General features: G+C 40.6%; 1 protein-coding gene across 3 annotated transcripts in view; it reads right to left on the reverse strand.

The window, feature by feature from the left end:
* The window catches only part of PRPF18 (pre-mRNA processing factor 18), a 103,477-nt gene that overhangs the window by 65,608 nt on the left and 12,094 nt on the right, over positions 1-25,775 (reverse strand). For 2 of the 3 annotated variants that reach the window (XM_053895440.1, XM_053895442.1), the window contains exon 3: positions 16,779-16,918. The gene's annotated coding sequence lies outside the window, so the exon portion shown is untranslated. Of the gene's footprint in view, positions 1-16,778; positions 16,919-19,689; positions 19,925-25,775 lie in introns of all 3 variants that reach the window. The other variant, XM_053895441.1, reaches the window with a different exon arrangement.

Genomic DNA, 25,775 nt, shown 5'->3' on the forward strand with positions numbered 1-25,775 from the left:
GGAATGTTAAGTAGAAGAGGTAAGCCAAGAGCTTATTCATGGATCCAGCAAATTCATGGATCCAGCCAAGAGGAAACCGGTTAGAGTCAGGGACAGATAGAGAAGTAACATAGGTAACAAAGTGCAGAGATCAGAGTCCATGAGCAAGACAGTCAGATGAATATATTATTTACAGCTTCCTAGTTGCTCTTCACACTTCTTTTTGCTGTACTGTCTTAAAGTGTTCACACTTGAATGGTTTCTGACTCTGCTCTCTATAAACCTTGCCCATGAGGGTTACTAGATTGGGGCTTTGCAGGGTAAAAGGGGTGAAAATGGCTATAAAACTATAGTCCTTACAGTAGGGTGGTAGACTGATATGTTAATTTCTTACGTGCGGTTCCTATTAACAGGGCTAGGGTGAAAATACCTGCCATGAGACGGTAATGTCAGGTGTTATGGGGGGAGGACTGAGCCAGGCAAAAGTGTTGACTCAGAGAGGTAGAAGCAGAGGTAATCCTAAGGGTAAGCGAAAGTTGTTGTAAAGAGAAACAAGAAGTTCATGCCCATAAGCCAAGCATGAGTTCAGAGGGACAAGTATATGCCTATAAACAGGAGGTAGGGCAAGGGATCAAGAGCCAAAGGCATTAGAAATATTTTCCTCAAGCAGACTGCAATCATGAAATAATATTTGGCATTCTAAGCTGTGCACAATGCGTCAGAGTAGAAATTCATTTACATTGAGAATTGGACTCATGTGTTAGGGGTGCCTGGCCAGTTTAAGGACACAAAGTCAGGTTAACCTCTTCCAAAAGGTCCCTTCCATCAAACAGGATAGGCCCAGAGCTGCCCATCTGGGTATTCTTGATGGAAATGGAGTTGCTCTCTGGGGTGTGTAGGAATATCCTTTGAGCATCCTTCAATCTGAGCCCTTCCTACTGGGCCAAAGTTGGAACTATTCTTGGAATAGTTCTTGAACTATTCTACATCATCCTCACTAATCACTTCTTTGGGGGTCCATGTACAATTGCTGGGATGAGTCTTTCGGAGTATGGAATAGAGAACAGGTGCTAAAATTGGAGGCAGAAATGTATAAATAGGGGAACTGAATATGGGAGGCAACCAGAGTTATGAACTTTGTCGTTACAAAGGGGTCTAGACTCTATGACAAGGACAGATGAGGAGGGCAGTAGAAGGACAGGCAGGACATCTCCCATCTGAATCATTCACCTTGCTATTTGGTAGTTATTGACTATGGCCTTTATTATAATGTCCCTTGTGATGCTAGAGGGTGTCCTGTAGGCTGAGCAGCCTGAGCTGCTACATAGATTTGACCAGTAGCTGGGCTCACAGAGGTTCAGGATAATAGCCGGAAGAGGTGGTGGTAAAGCAATAAATACCACCAAAGGGGGCATTCAGGGGAGATGTGTTCAGAGAGCTATTATATATAAATTCAGAGGTTATTTGTGGACTACTCACTTATCTGTTCATCTTTGCCACCACTAAGGTGTACAAAGAGTGCCACCTCCACAGCCTCCTCTGGAAATTATTATCCTCAATAAATTCTGTAGCTGCCTAAGAATATCTGGGCACTAGAGCATGGTGACTTCCAAACAGTCCCAGGAGAGTCATTAATGCAGATGGTATTTTAGAGCCCATTGTGTCAAAAGACATAAGGTTTTTGAGCACAGTCCTGCCCTGACCTCCCCTGAATGGAGGATGTGGGGGTTACAGGATCCATTCAGGGGCCAAGGCCCTTCTCCCTCAGCAGCAACTTGGTAAAGTTGAGTGATGGCTCAACTTGGCCTTGCTTCAACAACCCTCCCATCTCCAAAGGTCAGTAACATCACCCTCTGAGCAAACGAAGACATGGCACGATTATGTAACTTGCCCACAGTCCCACAGCTATGAGCAGAGGACCTAGAATTTGAACCCATTTCTGCCTTACGTCAAAGTGCATGATCTTACCAACTAAGTTAGCACCGCCTCAAGGTAGAAAGCCCAGCTATGCTAGAAATCAATATAAATCCAATTATTTCCAGTAAACAGGTATTTCTTGAAGTGCCTGGAAAAAGATGCTTTTGTTGTTGTTGCTTCTTTGTTTTTATTTTTCATCAATGGCCAAACCTGCTTTTGGTAACGAAACGATGACTTTCTCAAAGTGGCTGGCTTTATCCTCACTCAAGGCTCATTCCAGGACGTAGGAGACAGGAGAACACCAATAAATGTGTCAAAATAATCATTTAAATCAGAGAAAGAATTAGTCTCAGTAGGAGGCTGGAATCCCAGAATCTTTAAAACTAATATAACCATGTTATAGAAATTTGGAAAACAGAGAAAATGAAAGCATACATAAATCCACCTCTACCACAATCATTGTTACCATTTCATACAACTTTTACACATATTTTATATGCATATTCAGATTTTGTAATAATTGTGTGCATATTTTATACCCTGCATAATTAACATACAACGTTATATTAGTTTCAGGTGTACGATAGACTGATTCAACAATTCTATACATTACTCAGTCCTCGTAAAGGGAGCTCTTAACCCCCTTCACTTTTTTCACCCATCCCTCCACCCACCTCCCCTCTGGTAACCCTCAGTTTGTTCTACTACATTCTCTGGTTTGTCTCTTTTTTGCTGTTCATTTGTTTGGTTTCTTAAATTCCACGTGAGTGGAATCATATGGTATTTGTCTTTCTCGGACTGACTTCTTTCACTTAGCATCATACCTTCTAGCTCCATCCATGCTGCTGCAAATGGCAAGATCTCATTCTTTTTTTATAGCTGAGTAGTATTTATTGTGTATATGTACCACATCTTCTTTATCCATTCACCTATTGATGGATGCGTGGGTTGCTTCTATAATTTGGCTATTGTAAATAATGCAATAAACATAGAGGTACAAATACCTTTTCAAATTAGTGTTTTGTGATTCTTAGGGGAAGTACCTGGTAGTGGAATTGCTGGATCACATGGTAATTTTCTTTTTTTCTTTTTTTATATTTTATTTATTTTTGAGACAGAGAGAGCATCAGCAGGGGAGGGGCAGAGAGAGAGAGAAGGGGAGAGAGAGTCTAAAGTGGGCTCTGTGCTGACAGCAGTGAGCCTGATGGAGGGCTCAAACTCATGAACCATGAGATCATGACCTACGCCAAAGTCAGATGCTCAACCAACTGAGCCACCCAGGTGCCCTGGTAATTCTATTTTTCATTTTTTGAGGAACCTCCATATTGTTTTCCACAGTGGCTCTACCCTGCATTTCCAGGATCCTGCCTTTTTTTCTTTAATATTTCATCATATGCACTTTTCCATTTTGATTAATAACCTTCCTAACAATTTAGTTAGTTAGCTTTGTAACATTTCATTAAGCGGGCTATAACAAAATTTCCCCAAATCATTTCCTATTGTTGGATATTTAGGTCACTGCAAGTTTTTGCTATTATAAATTATTCTGCAGTGAACATCTTTATGCAAATAAAATTTTATTGGCATAGAGTGTTTAGATTCTTTACTTCTTCTTATATTCACTACCACTCTATGCCACTTAAGCCTCACATTCCTCAATTAATAGGTTAACATGTTAGCCAGTTTCCCCTTCTTCCAATCTATCCTGAGTAACGCTAAGAGATTAAATTCCCTAAAATACCATTTTCATCATGTCACTTTCTTACTTAAGAATCTGTATTTGCCTGTCTTCCATGTGGTGTGATTGGATTACTGTATTAGAACCCCTTACAGACCAAAATGTGAGGCGTGTTGGGCCCCCAAAGGCTAACCAGAAGAAACCAGGAAATTAACTGGAGACGATGGGACTAGATTCACGATGTATCAACACAGGAACAATACTGGGTCCCTAAACGCATGTCAGTGTCCACTGCAGCGAGGAAAACTTGGGTCCAGTTAAAGTTGGACCCACTCAGAAGATCTTACTCAGTAAGGACACGGCACTGATGGTCACCGAGGGGTGGTAACACACACAGTCAAGTGGAACCAGAAATCAAAGTTCAAAAGAGGTTTATCCAGGTTGAACCAGACTTAGTGGAGTGAGCAGCGTCAGACACCCTGGGGCATAGGAACCAGCATACATTGGGCAGGGGATCAGAGCCCAGCCAAACAGGTCTTGGTTTGTGGCATGGTTCCAGAAGTACCAGATTACTAGAGTGCAAACAAGGAACCAGGGGAGAATCCCAGTTGTATAAACCGGGCCCTTGTAAGGGATGGCAGGGAAGGCTGTGCAAGAAGCAGGCAGGCTTGTGGGCAATCAGGTTTGGGGGAGGCGGGGGGAGATCACCGCATTAGATGTCTGGTTGACAGCAGCAGACTGCGTCTGGAACTAGGGGACCTGGGTTCTTAACGTACCACCCGTGGACTGAGAAAATCTATTACCAGACTGTGAAGACTTAGCCTGCCGTTGCAAGCGCCGACCATCCACAGCTGGCAGAGACTGACCTCCAGAAAGCGACTCCAACCAAAACCCAAATAAGTAAAAACACATACCTGTGTACAGATAACCGATGCATATGTATGGTACAATCCGCTAACCTTTTAGCACTCCTCTCTTTTGGCCTGAAGGCATTATCGTTGTTTAAGAGGCACTACAATGCCCTATCCACTTCACGTCAACAACACCTTAACATAAATTGCCTATTTTTCCACACATTAAGAATTAGCTGGAAGCCGATTTGGGTTGCGGGCAAGAAGGAGGCAAGAGGAATTCAGAGCTGGCACTGGACTATTAGCCATTGTATTGGCCAGAGCGGTTCTCCAAAGAAGCAGAACAGCAGCCTAAATAAATACACAGAGAGATTTACTTTCAGGAAATGGCTCATGGAGGCTGGCAAGTCCAAAAGCTGCAGGCAGGCCAACAGGCTGGACCCCGGGAAGACCTGATGCTCCAGTCGATGCAAAGGCAGCCTGGAGGTAGAATCTGGGGAACCTCAGCCAGTCTCTCTTAAGGCCCCCATGTGATTGGATGAGGCCCAAACATTACGGAGGGCACCTGCTTTACTCAAAACTCTGCTGACTTAAATGCTAGTCTCACGGAACAAACCACCTCTAAACTGGTGCTGGACCAAACGACTGGGTGCCATGGCCCGGCCGATCTAAAATGAATTGTTACAGCCCCTGAAACAAATCCAGGCCACTCAACTCCTGAGTATGGGAGAAAGATAAATGCATCTTCTCCCAATTATTCCAAGATTATGTGACCAGCCCCCAATTTCTCATTCTTACGTTTAAGTACTTATTTGTCATGGATCCTAAATACAACCCTCCTCTTGCGGAGTCCGGTCAGCTCTGCCTCTTTCTTGCTCGCTGGCACTCATCCCTAGATCACGGCCACTCCTGCTGCCACGAATCCCAATTTCTCGGCCTATGCAGACCCCTCACTTCCTTCAAGAACAAGTTCACGACGGTGCTTCTCTCCCAGGATTTCTGTCACATGTGCGCTCAGACCTCAGGTGGCATTTCCCCTCTGACTAAATCTGAAAGAAAAGATATAATCAGGCATCAAAAAAAAAAAAAAAAGCCATGGAAGAATGAAATATGGAGCTAGGATTGTTCCCTCTACATATTAGCTAATCTGAAAGGCTAGCTGCACAAGGAAATGCATTTGAGAGAGCCATTCTCCGCCCCTTCACGACACGGCAGCATCTTTCCAAGGTCAACGACACTCACGTACAGCTGAGTCCTGCTTCCTTTAAACTCTTCAGTGTTGTATCAGCCAAATTAAGAACAGGTGATAATATAGAGTTGATTTTTTTACCGAGGTAAAATTTACTTGCCGTTGAACGTATAGATCTTAAGTGCGTGATGAAATGAGCTCCCATGAATCCACACACGTGTGTAAACACCCCTTCTGTCACTACAGCTCTTTCCTCATGGACTTGGCTTTTTAAATAGCCTCTCTTTTCTTTCTCTTTCTTTTTTGTAAATAATAGACTGGGGCACCTGGCTGGTTCATGAAGTAGAGCATGTGACTCTTGATCTGGCAGTCGGGACTCCATGTTGGGTGTAGTTTACTTAAACGGACAAAACAAAACTATATTTTATATATATAAATATACATGACGTATACATAAAACTATATTTGGACAATATTTTATGACATATATATGAAAGTATATTATATATATAAATACATGTGATATATATTTATATTTATATATTTGTTATATTTATATTTATTTATATGTATATATTTATATTTATTATATTTATTTATACGTATATATTATATTGTTTATTATATTTATATATATACCTATAAATATATGACATTCTTTTTTTTGATCTGCAGTCAAGGCTCCATGTTGAGTGTAATTTACTTAAAAAAAACAAAACTCTCTCTCTCTCTCTCTCTCTCTATATATATACATATATATATATATATATATATATATATATATATATATATGAGACATTCTTTCTTGGAGCAGTTTTAGGTTTACAGAAAAATGAGCGGAAAGCACACAATTCCTAGATACCTTCTCTTCCCCACCCGGTTTCCCCCCATTATTAACATCCTGCATTGGTAGAGTGCATTCGCCAGAACTGATGAGCCAATATTGATACATTATGATTATCTGAAGTCCAAATGTACAGTCGGGCTCACACTTTGTGTTGTATATTCTGTGGGTTTTGACAAATGTATGATGGCATGTATCCACCGTTACAGTATCATAGTTTCACTGTCCTAAGAATCCCTTGTGTTCCACCTCTTCCTCCCTCCCTCCCACCTTCTGGTCCCTGGAAACAACTGGTATTGCTCTCTCCATAGTTTTGCCTTTCCAAGACTGTTGCATGTTTGGAATCACTCACTGTGAAGCTTTTTCAGACTGGCTTCTTTCAGTTTTCAGTCTTTCAGTCTTTCAGATTGGCAACATACAGTTACATTTCCTCCATGTCTTTTCATGGCTTGATAGCTCATGAGTTTTTCATCGCTGACTAATATTCCATTGTCTGGACGTACCACAGTCTATTTATCCATTCCCTCAGTGAAGGACATCTTGTTTGCCTCCAAGTTTTGGCAATTTTGAATAAACCTTCTATAAACATTTGCGTGCAGATTTTTGTGTGAATGGTAAATTTTCAACTCACTTGAGAAAATACCAAGGAACATGACTTGCTGAATCATATGGTAAGGTTTTGTAAAAAATACAAACCAAGCAAGCAAACAAAAATAAAAAGCAAAAAAGAGCTGCTAAATTGTCTTCCAAACTCACTGTATCGTTTTGTTTTCCCACCAACAATGAATGAGTTCCCCTTGCTCCACATACTCAGTAGCATTTGGTGTTGTCAGTGTTTTGGATTTTGGCCATTCTAACAGATGTATAGTAGTATCTCGTTGTTGTCTTAATTTGCAGTACTTTGCTATATATGATGTTCAACACCTCTTCATATAATCATTGGCCATTTCTATATCTTCTTTGGTAACGTGACTGTTCAGATCTTTTGTTCATTAAAAAAAAATTGAGTTGTTTTCTTATTGTTGACTTTTAAGAGTTTTTTATATATTGTGGATATCAGTCCATTATCAGATATACACTCTGCAAAGATTTTCCTCGCAATTTCTGGATTATTTCATTCTCTGAACAGTGTCCTTTGCAGAGCAGAAGTTTTTAAAATTTTAATGAAGTCCCACTTATCAGTTTTTTCTTTCATGGATCATGCTTTTGATGCTTTATCTGAAAAGTCATCACCAAAACCAAAGTCACTTAGATTTTCTATTTTATCTTCTAGGAGTTTTGTATATTCAGGCTTATGTTTATTTTGAGTTACTTTTTGTGAAAGCTGTATAGATTCATTTTTTTGCATGTGGATATCCAGCTGTTCCAGCACCATTTGGTGAAAAGACTATTATTTTTCCATTAAGTTGCCTTTTGCTCCTTTATGGAAGAGGACTTGACTATTTTTGTGTGGGTCTATTTCTGGGCTCTCTATTCTTGGATTAGGATTGCATTCGATCTATAAATCAAGTTAGAAAGAATTGACCTCTTGACATATTGAGCCTTCCTACCCATGTGCATGGAATATCTCTCCATAACTTAGATCGGCTTTGGTCTCTATCTCAATGTTGGTGTTAATGTAAATGGTATTAAGTTTTTAATTTTAAATTCCACTTGCTTGTTGCTGGTACATAAAGAGGCAATTGGCTTCTGTCGGGCAACCTTGCATCCTGCAACCTTGCTATGACCAATTGCAGGTATCTTTTTGTTGTTGTTGATTCTTTGGGATTTTCTACAAAGATGGTCATGTCATCTGCAAACAAAGACTATTTCATTTCTTCCTTCTTAGTCTGTTTATGTTTTCCCCCTTTTCTTGTCTTATTTCATTAGATATGACTTCAAGCATGACGTTGAATAGGAGTGTTGAGACAGTACATTCCAGTCACGTTCCCAATCAAGTGGGAAAGTACTTTGTTTCTCATCATTAAGTATGATGTTAACTGTAGGTTTTTTTTAAATAGACATTTCTTTATCAACTTAAGGAAATTCCCCCCCATTCCTAGTTTTTTGAGAGTTTATACCATGAATAAGGGTCAGATTTTGTCAATTTATTTTTCCGAAACTATTGATATGATCATATGATTTTTCTTCTTTAGCCTATTGATGTGATGGATTACATTAATTGATTTCAAATGTTTAACTAGCCTTGTATAATTGGAACAAATCCCACTTGGTTGTGGTGTATAATTTTTTATGCATTGTTTGATTTGATTTGCTAATATTTTGTCAAGGAGGAATTGATTTTTGAGCAGCAGTAAAACACATTATTTTATAAAAATCCACACGGGTTTGTGCAGAAAAAAAAATTTTTTTTACATCCTTTGCATAGCAGAATGATTAAATAGTCACGCTAATTGGGACTATAGATTCAAGAATATAAAGTAACAGGACTGGGTTAAAAAATGACATCTAGGTATCTTTTGTATTTGTCCCCATCTGCGGTGTCTCTCTCTCCAGTTGTGATACCCTACCCTGCACTTTCTACAGCTCCAAATCACACTGCCTTTTAGGAAAGCACGGGAGGATTTCCAGTTGTTCACGGTAGATTAAACTAAAGATCAAACTAAAGTATTTCTACCTGCTGACTCCTGAAACCAAACAAAAGTGATAGTAAAGAATTTAAAAATGCAAAACCACAAAAAGGGACAAAGAGAGACAGAGAGAGAGAAAGAGATTGGGAAAAGGAAGGAAACAACAGATAAGTATTATCAATGAAATTTTGGAAAATGGAAAACAGATGGTGGAGTGGAGATTTTCCTAGCAGACAGGAGAAAGCTTAAGAAAACCCAACCAGGCTTGTCGGCAATAGCATGCCAACAGGAAGCAATCTGATTCACCTAAAAGAACCCTGGGAAGGCCTGGACAGTAGAGGCACCAAATAAGACAGAAAGTGGATGTGACAATGGGATTAAAGTGTCTATAGACAGTCTCTCCCATACTTCAAAAAGTTGGGTACTCTTTACCAGCCCACAGAAAGGGTGAGAAGTTGAACCCTACACTCTGGACACGGACACTAAACATTGTAGAGGAAGGCGGTGAAGAACTGTCCCTGAAACATTTTTGCAATAAAGTCTGCACGGTAAATGGTATCATCCAAGGTCCCCTTTCCCACTGTCATCTCCCAAGCTTCTGCCACCAACCACCACTGCACCACACCAGCACCCCTCACCCACCCCTATTCTCCTGGAGAAACGTGCAGAAACATTTGCATTTGGTGGTTGTCCAATAAAACAACTTTGTGCCTGTCAATTATCCTACTGTGAAGCCCGCCAGACAACAAGCCCTATTCATACACATTAAACTTTTAATTATTTTTTTAATCTCTTATTTCTATAGGTAAAAGGACAGCCCATGATCACTAGTTGAGGATCTCCTCTAATGTTCTTTTCCAAGATTGCTTTGAATATCTTAGGTCCTTTGCAATTCTACCTAAATATAATTGGCTACTCAATTTCTACAGACAGACACACACACACACACACACACACACACACACACACACAGCCTGGTGGGACTGAAATCAATTTGGGGAAGAGTAATATATTGGCAATATTGGGTCTTCCAATTCTTCAGCATGGTATCTGCCTGCATTTCTTGAGATATTTTCGTTTGTTTTTGTTTTTTTTTCCTCAAAGGTATTTTGTAGTTTCCAGGATAGGCGTCTTGGATATCTTTTGCTAAATTCTTCCTAAATGTTGTAAATTTGACATTACTGTAAATGGAATTTAAAATTTTCATTTCCGGGGCAACTGGGTGGCTGAGTCGGTTGAGTGTCCGACTCTTGATTTCGGCTCGGGTCATGATCTCACATTCCGAAAGTTTGAGCCCCGCTTTTGGCTCTGCGCTGACAGTGTGGAGCCTGCTTGGGATTCTCTCTCTCCCTCTCTCTCTATCTCTCTCTGCCTCTCTCCTGATCACTCTCTCCTCTCTCTCAAAAATAAATAAACCTTAAAAAAATTTGTTTTAATTTCATTTCCAATTGTTTGCTGCTAGTATATAAAATTAAAATTGATTTTTGTATATTAAATTTATATATATAGTATATATATATATATAAATTATATTGTAACCTTGCTAAATTCTTATCTTTTTTTGTGGATTCCTTAGGATTGTCTACGTAAACAGTCTACAGTTTAGACTGATAGACCTGTGTAACCCACACTCCATCAAGACGTAGAACATCTACGTACCCCAGAAATATCCCCAGTATCCCTTACCAGTTAATCCCAGCACTGTCAGAGGCAGTAACTGTTCTGAGTTTTTTCCATCATAGATTAGTTCTCCCTCCTCTAAAACTTCATATAAATGGAATCATGCATTATGTACTCTAATTTTGTTCACTCAGCATAATGTTCTATGTAATTGACCCATACTGTTACATGTATAAATAGTACATTTTGGGGCACCCATGTTGCTAAGTCAGTTAAGCATCCAACCTCAGCTCAGGTCAAGATCTCCTAGTTCATGAGTTCGAGCCTCACATTGGGCTTTCTGCTCTCAGTGCAGAGCCCACTTCAGATCCTCTGGTTCTCCCCCCCGCCCCCCCCCCCCCGCCTCTCCCCTGCTTGCACTCTCTCTCAAAAGTAGACATAAAATTTTTTTTATTTTTTTTTCAACGTTTTTTTTTGTTTTGTTTTGTTTTTGGGACAGAGAGAGACAGAGCATGAACGGGGGAGGGGCAGAGAGAGCGGGAGACACAGAATCGGAAACAGGCTCCAGGCTCCGAGCCATCAGCCCAGAGCCCAACACGGGGCTCGAACTCATGGACCGTGAGATCGTGACCTGGCTGAAGTCGGACGCTTAACCGACTGCGCCACCCAGGCGCCCCACATAAAATTTTTTTTAAATAGTACATTTTGATTACTGAGTAACACTACGTTATATGATTATATAAAAAAATTTTTAATTTATTTATTTATTTTGAGAGCGAGAGTACAAGTGGGGAAGGGGCAGAGAGAGAGAGGCAGAGAGAAAGAATCGTAAGCAGGCTGAGCACTGTCAGCACAGAGCCCAATGCGGGGCTCGAACTCACTTGAACTGTGAGATCATGACCTGAGCCAAAGTCAGATGCTTAACTGACTGAGCCACCCAGGGGCCCCTAAATCAAAATTTTTAAATCCATTTTCCTACTGATAGATATTTTGTTCCTGATTTTGGCTATTAGGAAGACAGCTGCTGTAAGTATTCCCATCCAAGTATCCACGTGGGCATACATTTTCATTTCTCTTGGGTACATACCTAGGAGAGGGACTGCTAGCTCCAAGGAAGGGTAAGTTTATAAGAAACTACCAAAGCTTTCCCAAAGTGATTTTGTAATTTTACATTACACTAGCAATTTATGAGCATTCTGGTGGCTTCGTATCCTGCTCTCGACATTTCTATCATCCTTTTGTATTTATTTTAGCCATTCTAACGATATCTTGTGGGTTTTCTTCCTCAGTGGGTATTTGTTTATTTTGGAAACAATCTCAAACTTACAGAACAGTTGTGGGTACAGTGCGAAGTACTTCCACCCCCCCCCCAAACCAGCTGAGAGAAGTTGCTAACATCCTGTTAATACATTAGTGTCTATTTCCTAAAGATAAGGATATTCTCCTGCATAATCACAACACCATCATCAAAGTGAGGAAATTAACATTAACACCTTACTACCATTTAATCCTTCTACCTCATTTAAGTTTCACCAATTGCTCTAGTAACAATCTTAATAGCAAAAGGAGCCGGACCAGGCTAATACATTGCATTTATTTGTCACTTTTCTTTTGTTTCCTTCCATCTGGAATAGTTTTTGGTCTTTTCGTGACCTTCACAATTCTAAAGATTAACAGAACAGTTATTTTGTACTATGTCCTTCAATTTGTCTGATGTTTCTTTGTGATTAGAGTCAGCTTACGAATCTTTGGCAGGAGTTCTCACAGAAGCGATGTTTTGTGTGTTCTTCTCATTGTGTTCTAGAACGTGGTTCTGATTTCAATTTGTCCTGTTACTAGTGATGTTGTTTTGGCTCATTTGATTAAGAGGGTGTTTGCCAGGCTTCTCCACTATCAAGTTACTTTTTCCCTTTGTAATCAATAAGTGCTTTACAAGGGGGTAATTTAAGACTAGGTAGGTGTGTTTATCATCTAACTTGCAATTTATTCACATATTTACTTAGAGTGGATGTGGACTCATGGATTCTTGTTTTATTCAGCGGCTTACAGTTTGTTACCATTATTTACTTTGAAGTCATATTCTTCCAGATTTCACCAGTGAGAGCCCAGTCAAACCAGATTCTGCAGCCTTTGACAGATCCCCATCATTCCTTGGGGACTTCCTTACTTTGGGGCACAAAATGTTCCAGGCTTATCCTGTACATTCCCTACCCCAGTCCTCAAGTCAGTCACTTCTCCAAAAAGCCATTCAGACATTTACATTGAGAAGGGTTTTCAGAAATCAAGATTGGACCTCGAAATATGCTCTTGGTTGATGCTTTCAAACCTTGTCGGTGGTCACAGCTAGAAATCATATGGTTGTGTGCATCTACGGATATCTATGGATATCCACATAAATAGAGAGATTCACGGACATAAACACAGGTATGTATGTATATACAAACATACGCATATTACATCCATATTTATGTACTTGCTTATATGAGTAATTCCAACACCACTGGTTCATTCTTGCTTCTACCTTTGTAACTCCCTTCTCTGACAATAAGAAAACGAGCCGCCATTATCACTAATATACATTTTTCCCGTTTGTTTTCTATTTGTCCACTTCATTCTTTTTTCCTCCCTTCTTGCCTTCTTTCGGGTGATCTGAATACTTTATAGCATTCCATTTTGATTTCTCTGTTGGCTTTTTAACTGTATATCTTTCATAATTTTGGTGGTTACTCCAAAGCCTTCGATATGCCTCTTTAACTTATCCCAAGCTACTTAGAGTTTATATTGTTCTACTTCACACAAAATACAGTAACCTTCTAATATTATAGTTTTATTTACCCTTCTCCCAACTTTGGGAGATTTTTGCCGTATCTATTACATCTACTTATGTTACAAACCCAATACAGTGTTATAGGTTGTATTGTACAATCACATGATTTTTTCAAGAAATTAAGAAAATGTGTACGTGGCACAGCTGGCTGCTGGCTCAGTTGGTGGAGCACGCGACTCTTGATCTCAGGGTTTTGTGTTCGAGCCCCACTTTGGGTATAGAGATTACTTAAAAATAAAATCTAAAAAATAAAGGGAAGAAACTGTGTACCTTCCCTTATATTCATCCAAATATTTACTACTTCCCGTGCTTTTCATTCTTCCCCTTGCGCCCCAGTTATTGTCTGGTGTGATTCATCTCCCACTGGAAGAATTTCTTCAGTCCTTCTTATAGCACAACATACACATTCTTAGCGTTCGTCCGCCTGAAAATATCTTTATTTTTCTTCATTTTTGAAAGACAATTTTGCGGCATATAGAATGCTGGGTTGACTGTTCCTACTTATTTCGGCACTTAAAGGTATTATTCAGTTGTTGTCATGGGTTGGGTTTCCGAGGAGGTAGGCTCTGAGCTGAAATTTAGCCAGCAGAATGCTTACTAAGGAGTCCCCTGGGTATCAAAACCTGTAAGAAGGAGAAGGAAGCGAGAGTAGTCAGAAGGAAAAACTGAGCTGTGATGCACATCCTCTGACAGCCTCGACCGATGCCCCGGGGGAGCTAGAACAGGAATGGCCCTTCAGATTTGTCTTGCACTGGGCCAAGATGGTCAGCTCGGGCACTGATCGATCAATCGCTGGCTATAGGTCTCCCAGGAAAAAGCAAGATCTTAAGTGAGTCAGGGCTCTACAGTTGAGGCAACCTTGAAAGGGGCTGAAAACTGAAGGTACTCCGCTGACGCCACTCCTCTCAACTGGGGCAATCCTTCCACTGATGTGATCTGGGTGTGCTGCTTCTGATGAGAAGTCTGCCATCACTTGTCTTATTGTTTCTCTTCAAGTGATACACAGGCTTTTTTTTTTCTCCAGGCTCTTGTCTCTTTATCTTTGGATTCCAACAGCCTGTCATGTGCCTAATGTTATTTGTTGTTTTTTGTTTGGTTGGTTTTGTATTTATTCTGCTTGCGGTTCACGCACCTTGGACCCATTAGTGTTTTTACTAAATCGGTAAGTTTTCAGCCATTATTTCTTCCAAATTTTTTCTTCAAAATTTTTTCCTCCCTATTCTCTTGGTTCCTTCTAGTATTCCAAATCACCTGTATTAGATTGCTTATATTATCAGAAACTATAGCTCTCTAAGAATCTACTCGCATTTCTTCTTTTCTCCCTTTTCTTGAATTTGGATAATTCCCATTTACCTGCTTTCAAATTCATGGACTCTTGTGCAATCTCCAATATGCCATTAAGCAAAGCTAGTAAATGTTTCATTTTAGTTGCCGTTTTTTTCCACCTAGAATTTTCATTTGAGTTGGCTATAGACTGAATGTTTGTGTCTCTCCCCCCACTCACATGTTGAAAACTTAACCCCAAATGTGACAGTGTTAGGAGGTGGTGCCTCTGGGAGTTAATGAGGTCATGAGGTGGAGTCTCTGTGAATGGGATTAGTGCCCCCCCCATTAGTGCCCCTCTTGTAAAAGAGGCCCTGGAGAGTGCCCTTATTCCTTCTGCCATGCGAGTACACAGTGAGAAGATGGCCACCTAGGAACCAGTTAGCAGAACGTCACCAGAGACCAAATCTGTTGGTGCCTTGATCTTGGACTTCCCAGACTTCCAAAACTGTGAGCAATCAATGTTTACTGAAGCCACTCAGTCTATGGTGTTTTTGTTACAGCAGCCTAAACAGAGTAAAATGGGAGCTTTTCATTCCTTCTATTTTGCTGCTGTTTCTCCATCTGTTCATTCATTAAGACTATGTTTTCCTATAAGTCCTTGAGCATATCTATAATAGCTGCTTTAAAGTTTCTGTCTACTAAGGACCACTGAAGGTTCGGTTTTCTCTGATTGTTTTTTCCTTCTTCTTGCATATGGGTCATATTTTCCTATCTCTTTGTACATTTGGGCATTTTTGCTGTACACTAGACATTAAGAATTATACATTGTAGACATCTGTGATTCTGTTATATTGCTCAGAAGAGTGTGATTTTTCTTCTAGTAAGGAATTAAATTGGCTAGACTCAAACTCCTAGGTCTGTCTCCTCTGTTTTGGGTGTAAGCTGAAATCTTTGCTCAATTCTTCCCGTTCCTAATGGTCACTTTTTCTCTGTACTCTATGTGGTCTCTCCCACTGATGCATATTTCAGTGGCTGGACATGAATTTGAGAAGAGTTTATATGCAAATTTGGGGTGTACCACCTCCATGACCTCCTCTTTTCTAGGATTCCCCTTCTAGCTGCCCAGCTGCTCTTCCAGTCCTGAATTCTATACTCTGACACTAGTATTCAGTAATTCAGCTGAATTATTCAGTAATACAACTTCATTCTGAGCCACCTAATGGATTGGTGAACAACTCTGAACATAAACTGTAAAGCCAAAAGTCACATTTGTGTAGTTCCCATATTTTAAGGGCAGACTCCTCTCCAATATCCACCTGCTTTTAGTTCCTGCGGAATGTCTTCAGATAGTTGGTTTTTAATATTCCCATCCAGACTCTATCATGCTCGCCTGTAGGAAGATTATCCTGACCAAGCTACCCTGCCATTACTAGAAGTCAAATTTCCTCCATATTACCATTGTGCTCCATACTGAAATCATATCTAAATCCTGATTTGTCTTATGTCAGTGCTGTAATTCATTTCCCTTGCATCAGTGCTATGCTTAGGAAGGGTCACATATCAGTCCAGAAAACAGAAGTTCCTCTTTGCAGTCTAGCTATAAATGACTTTAATACAGAGAACTGGTGGCTTATCCCCACAACCACCCCCCACAAAAAAAAATGTCTCTAGGAGTATCACACCTGTTCACAATTCTGGCTGCAACTGACTGAAGAATAATGATTTCTCCATCATTTTGTCTCAAGGATGCCTCTCATGAATACGCTCTAGGCTGGAACCATACAATAAAGAGGAATGTAGCACCTGGCTTCTCTCCCAAGCAAAGGAGACCATAGAAGGGGTGGCGGTAATGCCAAGCTGACCAAAGATAATCCAACACGGGGCATATGACCCAAATTATCCAAAAGCACGGGAGGGGCAGAGAGCTTTGGAGCTTCTGGAAAAAAATTTATTTGCTGATAAACAAAAACGAAAACAAGAACACCACACACACACACACACACACACACACACACACACACACACACAAAGACTCACCAGAAGAATAGTGCCTCTTCTTACACTGGATTTTCTTTCATGTGACTGTTGTAATAGAAGCATTGATCTCGTGATCATGATGAGAAGCCAACTGAGATGGAAGCATAGATGGTGTCTGAAGCCTGTCGAGTCTGGATTTCCTGTTGTGAGAATCAGTGGTATTATTTAAGTCATTTTCAATTGGTTTATTTTGTTACTTTCCACAGACACAGTACCTTATTTAGAACATACAAGTAAATCCCAGAAGAAACCATTTAAAGGGGGGAAAGTGGTAGCCTTTAAGGAGTAAGACTGGAGGTAATGAGATGTGGTACCGTGCACATTGGTTTTTATTCTATGCCTTGTGCTATTTTACATCGTAAAGAAGATATATACACTACTTGGATAAAAAATTAATTAGAAAAGAGTCAATCTGACAACTCCTCTCCATCTCCACATCACAGTTTTCTTGATTAACTCTGGTCCTAGCACAAAAGGAAATGGCGGCTAAATTCAACAGTTCTCCCTTGCTCCTTTTTTTAAAGTTTTTTTTTTTTTTCCTTTTGAGAGAAAGAGAGAGAGAGAGAGAGAGCTGGAGAGGGACAGAGACAGAGGGAGAGAGAGAATCTTAAGCAGGGCTTAAGAGGGTCTCACAACTGGGATTACATGACCTGAGCCGAAATCAAGAGTCAGATGCTTGGGGCGCCTGGGTGGCTCAGTCAGTTAAGCCTCCGACTCTTGATCTTGGCTCAGGTCATGATCTCACAGTTGTGGGATGAAACCCCGTGTTGGGCTCTACACTGATAGCATAGTGCCTGCTTGGAATTCTCTCTCTCCTCTCTCTCTGCCCCTCCCCTGCAAACATGTGCTCTCTCTGTCTCTGTCTCTCTCAGAATAAATTTAAACAAAAAAGAAAAAAGAAGAGTTGGATGCTCAACCTACTGAGCCACCCAAGCACCCCTCTTCCTTGCTCTCATTTCAGGCAATCATAAATTCTAGCTGCCTACTGAAGAGCGTCCTGAGTGAACAAGATCCTCATACCCCTCAATCTACTATTTGTCACCAAAATAATTGTTCTGAAGGACAAATATGATCACGTACCTCTCCTGCTTACAATCCTTAACTGGCTTCATAGTGTCTCTACAGGCTAAAATCCAAATTCCGTAATATGGCATCCAAGACTCTTGCTGATCTGGCCCCGAAAACTCCCTCATGTATATATTCTAGCTATTTTTAAATCTTGCTTTTCTCCACACTCAGATCTCCATTCTGTTGGCATTTCTTCGATTTGGAACACCCTTCCTAAAGAATCCACTTTCAGTTACCTGTTCTGTACAGATCTCTTACTCCTCTAGTTCTCCTACAGTCTCTTCTTCAACATGTGTTGTAAATGCCTATCGCCTCCATCAGCACAAATTATATTACAACTCAAAAACCACTTACTAGAAAGTCTAAAATCCAGAAATCTCTTAAAAGGGAAATATTTTTTGGAAACCCATTTGGTGACAGAACCTGAATTGAACTATTTATATTTATAATCTCAATTTAGGGGTGCCTGGGTGGCTCAGTCAGTTGGGCGTCCGACTTCGGCCCAGGTCATGATCTCACGGTTCGTGGGTTTGAGCCCCACGTCAGGCTCTGTGCTGACAGCTCAGAGCCTGGAGCCTGCTGTGAATTCTGTGTCTCCCTCTCTCTCTGCCCCTTCCCTACTCACACTCTGTCACTCTCTGTCTCTCAAAAATAAATAAACATTGAAAAAAATTTTTAAATAATCTTTTAGTCCACTTTAATATTCATTCATTTTGTTGCAGAACTATTCATGGGTTTCATCGCACAGTGAAGCCTCAGACAGCACTGATAATGGTCTGGAACACAGGGTACACACACCTAGAGTATATGCACCATTCCAAAAATGGCTACTGCAGCATTTCTCATCCCAGAAGTTATTCTAGAACTTTTACTACTTATCAAGAGGGGAAGTCTATTTCCTCTCCCCCTTGAAAATGGGAGTGCTTTTATGAATAAAAGTGGTGGAAGTGACATGGCTTGACTTCCAAGGCTAGGTCATCAAAGGTGATATGGCTTCTGCCTATTTTCCCTTCTCCCCCAAAATGCTTGCCCTTTGAACTCAGCCACCATGTTGTGAGGAAGCTCAGCCACAGTGAAGCCAACCGAAACTGTTCTAGCCCACAACCCCAGCCAGGGTCTCAACCACCAGCCATTATTAACCACCAACCAGCATCAACTATCAGACATGAGGGGGTAGTTGACGCCTGTCCTCAGCACTCAAGTGCCCCCCACTGTTGGCTGAATGGAGCAAAGATCAGCTGATGCCAAGCCTTGAATGCCAAGGATTGATTCATGCCAAGCCATGAATGCCAAGGCTTGATTCATGCCAAGCCATGAATCTAAACGTAGATTCATGAGAAAGACAAACGTTTTTGTTGTTTTAAGGCACAAAATTTTGGGTAATGTTCTACAGCTATAGTGACTGGCCTCTTATCCTATTTACTTTGTGAAAATGTGAAATATTCTGAATTCTAAAACCCATCAAAGGTTTCAGATAAGATCTGCATACTAAAATCATGCTTGTATATCTTTTTCTCTATAGAAATAGAAGTTCTTTGAGGACAAGAACAAAGTTTTCTTCTCGGAGCTACCATTTAAGATAGGGTAGGTCCTCATGGCGTGTCTACTGAACTAATGTTGAATGAATAGATGAATGAACAAATAAAGTAACACAGTTGCAAACAAATGATTATTTTGAGATAGTTTTTCAGTAGACTACTCTTTTATTCAACACAATCCATTGCTCAAAAATAACTTAGAATACCTTATTTTTTATAATTATTTTCAGTTTATGAGCTAAACGAAAAGCGCCATCAATTTTCCTATCTTGTTTTTATCCAGAAGTGTTATCTATTATCATTACATGTTTTATCCATCAAGGCATGTTCCAAATAATCCTTGGCTGTTTCCAGAAGTCAAATACATCGTTAAGGATGAAGATTTTCCATCACTGAAGATATTCGAAGTAACTTGACAAAACTCTGAAGGTTATGCCGCAACAGGAGATCCCAATGGTTTTGAACAATGCAATGTTCAAATGTAATGCAATCTGAGACAACGACGCACAGATGCAAAGACTGTAGCATCCGTATCGACAACTTTGGGAGGAAAAAAAAACATTAATTTGGAATGTAACTTCTACCCTGCATGACAAAAATAAAAGTGTATTTATCTCACGATCCTGTGTCACATGTATGTCATGTCACACATGTAACTATGTGAGGGAAAGGGAGGAAGGTAGAGAGAAAATCCATAACGTCATAAACACATGAATAGACAACGTCAATTTGTGTTTTAGTGTTCCTGTTGGGAATAACCATTTTAGCTCTTCCCGGGGAATGTTGTAATGATGAAATAAGTGAGGTACTAGTTTTACAGTTTTGCTGCCAAAATAGGTGTCTGATTGGAATTTAATGGATCCTTACTGCCCTGCTTTTTCCTTCTGCCTCATGTTGTGTAAATTGCGTAAGCTAGGTTGCATGTAGGTATATTTCAGGATAATTCCCACCCAGAGGAAATCTCTGAGAAAGTAAGAGTCATTAGATAAATATAATATTAACCACGGTCTCTCAAAAAATGCCAAGAGGGTGACGAATCCTACAACACACAGCACAGCTTCCTGAAAATCTTTTCTTTCTCCTCTCTGGTATCTCACAGAGCCGGGCAAGAACACTGCCTCCAGACCTCCTTTCCACCTAAAATCCCCCCTTTTCGCTCTTTCCCCTATGACCCCTTCCACACACATACCCCTCTGTTCTTTCTCTGCCTACCACTCTTATCTTCTCTATCTGTTCTTTTCTCACCGTACTGCTTCCTGAGATCAAATGAACTGGCCTTGGCTGCATTTGATTCCCTTTCTCATGCATTAACCTGGTCCTGTGCAATCCTAGGACCAGGGACACAGCACAGGTAAAAAGAAAACTCTCTTTTTCAAGGTGAGGAAGGGGAGAAGAGGCTGTGAATCCTGAAATATGAATTTTTTCCTTGTCATACCAATGTCTTACAAGCAGAATTCCATTTCACTAAATAGCAGTCGTGTGATGAGTGATCTCAACCAGATAAACTGTCAGGACAGCATAAAGTACAACATGACCTGACTATAGACTCTAGATGAACAGTTCAAGGACCACATATTCACTGGTATATACTGCTGCAGGCCCGCTGGGGTCTGGATAACTCGGTATTGATTTAAATGGATGCGTAAACAGTGTCATAAGAAACTACCTCATCCCTGGAGCTACATTATTCCTGGGGTCCCTCCCCTTTTACCTGATACCTAAGTACCACTTTTCTAGGTTTAAAAGGGAGATGAAAGCCCCAGAAACTGCCAAAGACCTGACAATGAAAGTCAAGTATCCATTCCTATATCCCTACTCCCTCTCCCTCTCTTTGGACTCTGAACCCCAGAAGAAACACTGGGGATTGGAGGGTAGAGAAACTGCAAAGCAGAAATTCTCATGTATGATAAGGTGGCCAAATAAAATACAGTACACTGGGGGCACCTGGGTGGCTCAGTCGGTTAAGCATCCGATTTCGGCTCGGGTCATGATCTCACGGTTTGTGAGTCTGAGCCCCACGTCAGGCTCTGTACTGACAGCTCAAAGCCTGGAGCCTGTTTCAGATTCTGTGTCTCCCTTTCTCTGCCCCTCCCCTACTCACACTGTCTCTCTCTCTCTCTCTCTCTCTCAAAAATAAGTAAGTTAAAAAAAATTTTAATACGGTACACTGAATTAAGTCTGAATTTCACATAAAGAACAAATAATTACTTAGTATAAATATGTCCCAAATATTGCATGGGGTATACTTACACTTGAAAAAAAAAGTATTCATTCTTTATGTGAAGTTCAAATTTAACTGGGTGGTCCTGTTTGACTTTTCTCTGGAGATCTGGTAACCCTAATTTAGGACAATCAGTGAGGAGAATATCAACCACAAGTGAATATCTTAGGCTTAAAAATGAGAATTCTTAGATATACGCTTTCTCTTGAATTGCCCACTAAAAATGTACCTAAAACATCAGAACATTAAAAAAGGTGGGGGGGTAGGAAGAAAGGCAGTCTCTGAAAACAGCAGGATCAGGCAGAGGCAATCTGGAGTAGTAAGATGCTTAAGTAGCTGGAAATGTTTTGTTGATGTACTAGACATAGAAACCAAGTCAGCTTGTCCTCACAGCATACACGACGCTGTAGCCAGGTAACAATTTATTTGTCAGCTCAGCTTGCACAGAGGAGTGCACAGCCTTTTCTCCGTTTCTGGAAGGGAGATGGGAATTTCAAGGCAAATTGCTTGCGGGAATATTTTCGTTTAAAAATCTGAAAGAAATCTGCATTACCGAACTGAGAAGACAAATAGATCAAAGACACTATGGTAAAAGAGAACCATGCTGACCTGGAAAACTGAGGGGTGAAGGGTAGGCGTCAACCAAAGTGCTCAAAAGCTCATGATGTTTTTGTCTTGAAAAACGCTAATGTAGACCGAGTCGAAAAGCGAAGACTTTCAGTGATAAACACTGTCTAAACTGGCTTATTCTCACGTGCCTACCTTCAGTCCTGCTCATCCTCTTAAGAAAAGGAAAAGGAGTCTCAGACTAATTCTTCAGAGACTGAAACTATTGCAGCATGGGGGTGGGTCATTACTTTCAAAGCAAACATGGAATATATTTACATCTTATTTAAAAGGTAATTAAAAACAACTTCAATCAAATTAGTAAAAATTACTAGAATTGTATCCATAGCTTTACATCTTATTTAAAATGTCATTATCAATGACTTCAATGAAATTAGTAAAAATTACTAGAGTTGTATAATGTATTTACATGGATTATTAATTACTAACAATCAAATTATGAAACCAGAAGATGTACCAGATCACTTAAGTTTTATAGCTGACATCAAATTTTACTTGTCTTGCTTTGCTTTTTTAAAAACTACATTTCCCCCAAAAGACAGATCTCATTCAGGCATTCTTCTTTTTTTTTTTTTTTACACAATGTTTTAAAATGTTTATGTATTTATTTATTTATTTATTTGAGAGAGAGCAAGAGGGAGGGAGAGGCAGAGAGACACAGACAGAGAGAATCCCGAGCAGATTCCGCACTGTTATAAATTTTTTTTTAATGTTTATTCAGTTTTGAGAGACAGAGAGAGACAGAGCATGAGCAGGGAAGGGGCAGAGACAGAGGGAGACACAGAATCCAAAGCAGGCTCCAGGCTCTGAGCTGTCAGCACAGAGCCCGACATGGGGCTCGAACTCACAAACTGTGAGATCGTGACCCGAGCCAAAGTCAGATGCTCAACCAACTGAGCCACCCAGGCGCCCCGATTCCACACTGTTAGTGCAGAGACCCACACAGGGCTCAAACTCACAAAACATGAGATCATGACCTGAGCCAAAACCAAGAGTCAGATACTTAACCAACTGAGCCACCTAGGCACCCCTCACACAAGCATTCTTAACAAAGTTTTAACAATCCAGAATTCTGCAGAGGCAATGAAAGACCCTTGGTTGGCCCCATCAGGCTGAACTGGGTCTGTGCTAGTTCAAGACAGCAGCAGCCCAGGAGGTGGGGAGTACAGAACCTCTTCCTGTGCCTGTACAGTGGGGGACTCATGGGGGATGGGGTCAAGGAGATTCAGCCCATGTGACAGCAGAGCTTCCGGGAGAACAGAGCAGGAGAACAAGGAGAGAGAAGCCCTTCAGTGTGTGAAACAGGATGAGGCTCAAGTGAAGGCTTAGACAGCAACAGGTGTCTCCTCTAAGGAAGCCTAAAACATGCTATTCACGACTGAAAACTTACGCTGAAATACGACTTAAGAGTTGTGATGGTTAATTTTATGTGTCAACCTGACTGGGACATGGGGAGCTCAAAGTAAATGTTATTTCTGGGTGCATCTGTGAGGGTGTTTGCAACGAGATTAGCAGGTGAGTTGGTGGCCCCAGTAAAGCAGATCGCCCTCCCCAATATGGGTGAGCATTACCCCAACCATTCAAGGTCCAAAGAAAACAAAAAGGCAGAGGAAGGAGGAATTCTCCCCTTTTGCTTCCTCCCTGCCTGCCTGAGCTGGGACATCAGTGCCCTCCTGCCCTTGGACTGAAATGGACACCATTAGCCCATCTGGTTCTCCAGCCTTCAGACTCGGACTGAACTACACCACTGGCCTTCCTGGGTGTCAACCTTGCAGAATCAGATTTTGGGACTCTTTACCACCTGCAATCATGTGAGCCAATTCCCTAAAGGAATCTCTTTATCTATCTATATCTATATCTATATCTATATCTATATCTATATCTAATCTATATCTATATCTATATCTATTATTTATATCTATTATTTATATCTATATCTATCTCCCATCGATTCTGTTTCTCTGGAGAACCTTGATTAATGGGAGAGTAAAAACAAGGCCATTAAATAATCACAGGGGGAAATAAACTTATTCCCACTCAACCTGGTGATCTCTTCCTGCATACCCCTTCTCCCCAGCCCCTCATCACTCACCTGTCTGAATTCCATTTCCCATTGAGCATTCACTGTTTTAGAAGTGATGGCCCATGTAAAGACAGCAGCTCTTTTGAGGAGCCTGGGTGGCTCAGTCGGTTACGCTTCTGACTCCGGCTCAGGTCATGATCTCGTGGTTCATGAGTTCAAGCCCCACGTCCGGTTCTGCGCTGACAGCTCGGAGCCTGGAGCCTGCTTCGGATTCTGTATCTCCCTCTCTCTCTGCCCCTCCCCTGCTCATGCTCTGTCTCTGTTTCTGTCTCTCTCTCTCTCTCTCTCTCTCTCAAAGACAAATAAACATTAAAAAATGAAAAAGACAGCAGCTGTTTCTCATTTTAGCAGCTTACCAAACTGTACTCTCACTAAAGGCAGGAGCAGTCTCCCAGAGATCTTGATTTCCTATGGAGCCTAAAACCCAGAAGGGCTTTGCACATAAGGAGGAGTTTCAGGGAATTAACGAATGCAGTCTCCAAACTGCTAACATTCAAAAATGCTCATTAGTATTGTATTATTAACCTCAAAAACAAAACACCACCAAATCACAGAGAGAGCATCCTGCCTTTCTGGTTCTCTCCCTCAGAGAATGAGGCTGAGCACAAGGTCAGGGGAGTGTAGGGCAAATGGCGGCCTCCCGAGCTATGGGCCTGGCACCCTTTACCAGCCTTAAATTAGCCATAAAAAAATGGATGACAGTCCTGTCAGCATGCCATACACTTTGGTGAAAAGAACAAATGAAATAATATTGAAAAAATACATCTCCCTCTTCTCTACAATTGTTCATTTGATCTTTATCCCAAACCTACTTTGACAAGATTAACCAAACACTGAAAGCTGAAGGTACGAGACACGCAAAAGCCTATTAGGTTATCTAGTCCATTTTTTAGGCCACATGTACAGTTACGTGTTCCCTATAGAAATATTTTCGAGAACTTTGTCTGCCCCTTTCCCAGTAGACTTCTCTGGATGTTTTAAAGTCTTTCCCGAGGAGCGTGTTCTAGTTAGGCACATCTTAAGACACCTGACAGTTTTTCTGAAGCTTCTATTTCAATTTGTCTTATTTAAATTTTGCCCCATTGCTCCTACTTAGGCCCTTTTCCCGTCACCATATTGTAGATAGTTTTCATATTCCTTTTTAGGCGTAATTTAACCATGCTTCACACATTAACTTGAGTAGACAGTATATGGTATAAATTACACAAAACAGCGATGTGTGAAGACATTCTGTGGTGAATAAATTAAAGCATTAATTTCAGACATATCAAACTAACACTTTTTAAATTTGTGGTTCCTATAATTTTCAGACCTGTTTCTGAAGTCTCTGCGGCAGGGGAATTAAATGGAAGAGATTAGTCCAAAACTTTTACTTTCAATTCATAGGTTGGAGAGCAGCCATTCCCATGAATATTCAAAAGAGAAAAGATTTTTTTTTAAAGGATTTAACACAGAGCGGC

This window comes from Panthera pardus, unplaced genomic scaffold (assembly GCF_024362965.1).
Source record: "Panthera pardus isolate Hobbes unplaced genomic scaffold, ASM2436296v1 HiC_scaffold_6, whole genome shotgun sequence".
In the NCBI taxonomy this organism is placed as follows: Eukaryota; Metazoa; Chordata; class Mammalia; order Carnivora; family Felidae; genus Panthera; species Panthera pardus.